Source organism: Gracilinanus agilis, chromosome 2 (genome assembly GCF_016433145.1).
Source record: "Gracilinanus agilis isolate LMUSP501 chromosome 2, AgileGrace, whole genome shotgun sequence".
Taxonomy (NCBI): Eukaryota; Metazoa; Chordata; class Mammalia; order Didelphimorphia; family Didelphidae; genus Gracilinanus; species Gracilinanus agilis.
In genome coordinates this window covers 35,089,118-35,094,190 of record NC_058131.1, presented here as the reverse complement: position 1 = coordinate 35,094,190, position 5,073 = coordinate 35,089,118, and positions in this window count along the sequence as shown.

Genomic DNA, 5,073 nt, shown 5'->3' with positions numbered 1-5,073 from the left:
GGAAGGAAAGAAGGAAGGAAGGAAGGAAAGAAGGAAGGAAGGAAGGAGGGAAGGAGGGAGAGAGGGAAGGAGGGAGGGAGTGAGGGAAAGGAGGGAAAGAAGGAAGGAAGGAAGGAGGGAGGGAAGGAGGGAAGGAAGGAAGAAAAAGAGAGAGAGATTGATTATTGTAGGAATATATTGATATGAATTATCCCCTTTTTACAGTTAAGAAGGAAGAAGTCAAGTGACTTGCCTGGACTATATTAAGAGTCCAAGGCCAGATTTGAACTCAGGTCTTCCTGGCTCCAGGCCTGGTGGTTTATCATAATTGGCCTCACAGTTTTCTGTTTCACTGTGACATGCTTGACTGTGCTTCCTTTTCCATCCTTGCTAATTATCAATATTTATGTGTAAACAACATTCCTCTTCTTGGTAATTGGTCTCCTTTCTTTATGGGATATGTTGAATGACTGGCTGCTCACAGTCCAGGGAAATGTCCAGAGTAATACTGTGGGGATGAAGAGATAAAACACTTCGATTCAGTGGAGGTTCAACAACCGATTGTCAAGCCTTGAGCACTGTTGCAAGGCCCAGGGCGCAGTAGATACCAAGATAAACTGGCTTTCCAGGAGCGTTGGGTACAGTAGGAATAGTAGACATGTACACAAATCATTAGACTGGTCTGGAACTAGAAGAGGGATTTCCGAGATCATGTTAGCACACACAGCCTTTCAGGTCCTGGGGGAGGAAACTGAGGTCCAAGACTTGCCTGAGGTCCAAACAAACAGTGGACACTTAAATCCTTCCTCCAGAGACAAGAAAGGCTCTGAAGGCTTTCCCCAGCAGCTCCCGGTCTTGGTTCTCAATACTCCCTTTCCCATGTTCTTCAGACCAGCTGAAGTGGGCTTCTTCATCCCATCCTTCTCCTTGCTCAGAGATCCTCTTTTGCTGGAATGCACTCTGCATCGTGAAATCTTTTTTCCCCAAAGGGTTTTCTGAATGCATGCCAAAGGGCCAGCTCCATCTCTCTCCACTTCCAAGGTCCGCTCTCTCCTCGATGGTCAACAAATGCCAGCCCTGAAGCCAGAGGACTTTAGACTTTGCGTGACCTTGAGAGAGTCCTTCGTCTCCTTAGGATCTCTGCAGCACCTGCAGAAATGCAGGGCCCGACATTGCCTTCTAGCTCTTGGTCTCTGATCTGATGATCCCCAGTCGCTGGATCTCCCCCGGCTCCGTTTTTCTCCCTCCGTAAAACAAGAGGATTAACCTGGATGACCTTCGAGGTCATTTCCAGATCTGCCTTCATGGTCCCAAGATGGTATCACTTTTCCTCCTTGTTTCCATCCTCCCAGCCGCATCCTGCGCACAGTGCAGACAGCAGGTGTTTAATAAATGTTTGTTGAATGGAAGATGGCAAAACCATTAGATCTTGAGGGTTTCTGAACCATGTTCTCTACTATCATGGATCTCTTTGGAAGTCTCTGGTGAGAGTAATGACCGTTGCCCGTGTCTGTAATTGAAGCAAAGGCTCCATTGCAGAAATCTCTTCCCATCTGTTAAGAACTCCTCGCCAGAGGAAAGCAAGGAGTCTGAAATGGAGATTCATGGTTTCATATTAAATCTTCTTGTCATTTTCTACCTACATGGAGACCCTCTTTTGTTTGAGGGTCTATTTCAGAATGTTAAAGCAATTTTAAAAGCTTGAATGTGTTGGTTTGTGTCTATCACCCCTTTTACTAGCTGAGACTGGTGAATCGCTTGAGCTTGGAAGTTCTGAGTTACAGTAAAGCTAAAGCTAATGGAGTATTCATTCACACAAAATCTGGTACAAATATGGGGGAGCGTCTGGGGCTCACCTAAGGAAAGATGAACTGACCAAGATCAGAAACAGTGTAGGAAAACCTCTGTGCTGATCAGCAGTGGGATTGGGCTTGTGTGTGACTGCTACACTTCCAAAATAGGGGAGAGAGAGAAATCTAGACTCTTCCAATTTCCCTAGAATGTTTAAAAAATAATAAATATTTAAAAATTTTAATGTAAAAAAAAGGAAGACTAGAAGGTCTGAATTCAGACAGGTTTCTATCCACCAGAGATGCTGAGCCTTGGGATACCAATGCTAAGGGAAGAAGAATTTACTAAAGCACCTACTATGTACTAGACATTGTTGTACAAAGACAAGCTAAAAATGAAGATAGTTCCTGCCTCTAAGAATATTGCATTATAGTGGGAGAAGCCAATACAGAAAAAGGAGTGGGGAAAACGAAGGTAGCCAGGATGGGGCATGGTCAATACCTAGAAAGCCAGAAGCAGAGCTGGGAGAGGAATGAAGTTTGTCCATCTTCAATCTCTGCCCAAAATAGAGGTCCCAGGAGGAACTTATCAGTGGGAAAAGAGGACCAGCATGGTGGAGGGATATTCTAGGTATAAACAGGCTGGAATGATGGATGCTCCAAGAAACACTTAAGGCATCAGGATGGGAAAGTCCAGAAAGTCAATAGCAGATCTAGGAGGAGAAAAAGCATTTGCATTTCCAATGACTTGGAGATGTGGGATCTATAATTCAGTTCATAAGTCTTTACTTGGCACCAACTAAGTACAAGGCATGGTGCTAAGGGCTGGGAAAAAAGAATTAAAAAGTAGTTTCTGTCCTCAAAAGCTCACAATCTAAAGGGAAAGACAAACAAATATGTACAAGCTAGTTAAATAAAGGATAAAAAGGAAATAATTAACAGAGGGAAGGTACTAAAATTAAGAGAATAGGGGAAAGCTTCCTGTAAAAGATGGGATTTTAGTCCAAACTTAAAGGAAACCAGGGAATCTATGAGCCAGAGAGCCTTCCAGGCCGTGGAGGATAGTCTGAGAAAATGCCTGGAGTTGAGAGATGCCATGTTCAAATCCTATCTTGGGTATTTCCTTGTTGTGTGATCCTGGACAAGTCATAACCTCTATTTGCCTCGATTTTCTCAACTGTAAAAAGGGGGAAATAACCGTACCTACCTTATAAGATTTTTGTGAGGGTCAAATGAAATAATATTTATTAAATGCTTAGCATAGTGCCCGGCCCATAGAAGGTACTTAATAAATAAATAAGTCACTTAACTTGACTCAATCTCCACAGCCTGTCTAATCTGTCTAATCTGATGGATTCTATCTCCACAAAAATCCCTCACTTTGGGGAATAGCAGGAAGAAATACAGCTGAGCTCTACTCCACAGCTGTTCCACACAAATCTAAAAATGTACTAGATAGAATTCTGACCAGGAAATCCAAGAAAAAAAAAAATCAGTGAGTCATTTTTCAAAGTCAGGTGAAGAAAGAGAAAAGTCTGTTGATGATAGGATGGGTTCTAGCCAGGAACTTCACAAGAGGAGAAGCCATGCCCCAGACTAAGAAAGGTTCCAGCCCAGAGGACCCAGCTATGTGCAGAATTCAGAAACAGATGCCAAATGGAAGTCTCATCACTCACTTCCCAGTTTCAGGTCCAGAATGGGGCTGAGAAGGGGACGCAAACCTAGGGATGGTGGTCCAAGATGAGGAGCTGTCATGGAGTTTAGGTGAGTGTGATGAGCAAAGAAGCAAACAATAGCTGAGTGGCTTGGACCCCAGGATGGAGCAGGGTCTCAGTTTCGATCTCCAGCCCCATCTGAAGCCTGAATAGAATAACAAGGACAAGACCTTCAGACCAAAAGGGAGCCCGAAGTTTTGTCACTTTGACTTAGCAGAACTTTCTAGCTGCCTGATAATGTCTAGCAACTATCTAACTGGAACTCCAACTAGGGCAAGCCCACAAGTATACTGATCAGACCCAAACCTAGGTCAGGAACTCACATGACTCAACCCAGGAGGGCAATGCTCCATTTTTTTTTTTTAAATCCTTACCTTCCATCTTGGAGTCAATACTGTGTATTTGCTCCAAGGCAGAAGAGTGGTAAGGGTAGGCAATGGGGATCAAGTGGCTTGCCCAGGGTCACACAGCTGGGAAATATCTGAGGTAAGATTTGAACCCAATGCTCCATTTTTAATCAGGATCATCCCATTGTGGGCATCCTGAAAGTTTGATGGCCCTCAACTCTGAGATCTTAGAAAAATACAATGCCCTGTAGCTTGAGAAAGTATCAAGGGGGCACAAAATAGGATCAATCATGGCCTAGCCATTCTTCCCAGAAGTACACAAAACATAGCCCTAACACAAAATCCAAACTCAGAAAGTAGGTTAGCGGAATTAGCAAACTGTGAAAAAAAACTATTACAGTGACTAAAATGCTTAAACCACAAACCCAGAAGAAGACAATAACTTCAAAACATCTACAAGCAAAGACTTAAAGGAAAATACAGCTTACTTTTATGTCTTAAATTAGCTCTAAGTTTTGTCAAAAACCAATTTAGTTGACCACAGATTCTTTTCCAGTTCTCCTGGTCTTTAGTGTTACCAAAATTATCCTTATCTGTGTACATGTCATTAAGGAATTGTATGATAAGAAAAGAAGATAGGCTGGTCCCAAGGCAAGGGTAAAAGATGACAAATTGATAGGAGTGCTCTGTGATGACTGGAATATCAAGAGAAAATGAGGAAGGCTTCCCAAAATTGGGTGGATCTTCTGTGCTGAACTTACGGAAGAATGAGTCATTCTGGATAAACAGGTGTATGGATGGCCTGGAATCTTAATTGTTAGCAGAAAATTCTGAAAGAATGAAATCACAGATCCTTGTGAGTTTTTGAATAAACAGATTTTATTCCCCCCCCCAATAGAATGTAAGCACCTTGAGGGCAGCAACATTTTTTTTTTCATCTTTGATTTTACATCTCCAGTGCTTTATGCCTAGTAAGTGCTAAATAAATTTTTTTTGAAAACAATTCTTTGTTATATGGAGATATATCCCTTGGAGAAGGGAGAAGTGATATGGGTAGATATCAATAAAAATGTATTCAATTTTTTTTGGTTGAACTTAATGTTTAACCACCAAAAAAAAAGAAAAAAGAATTTAGTTCCTGAATGATGCTTAGAGAGTACATTGACAAATTTTCTTTGTGTATTTATATAGGGGGGGTGTCTACCCCAGTCATATCCTCCTGCAAAAGGGCGGAGAAGAACA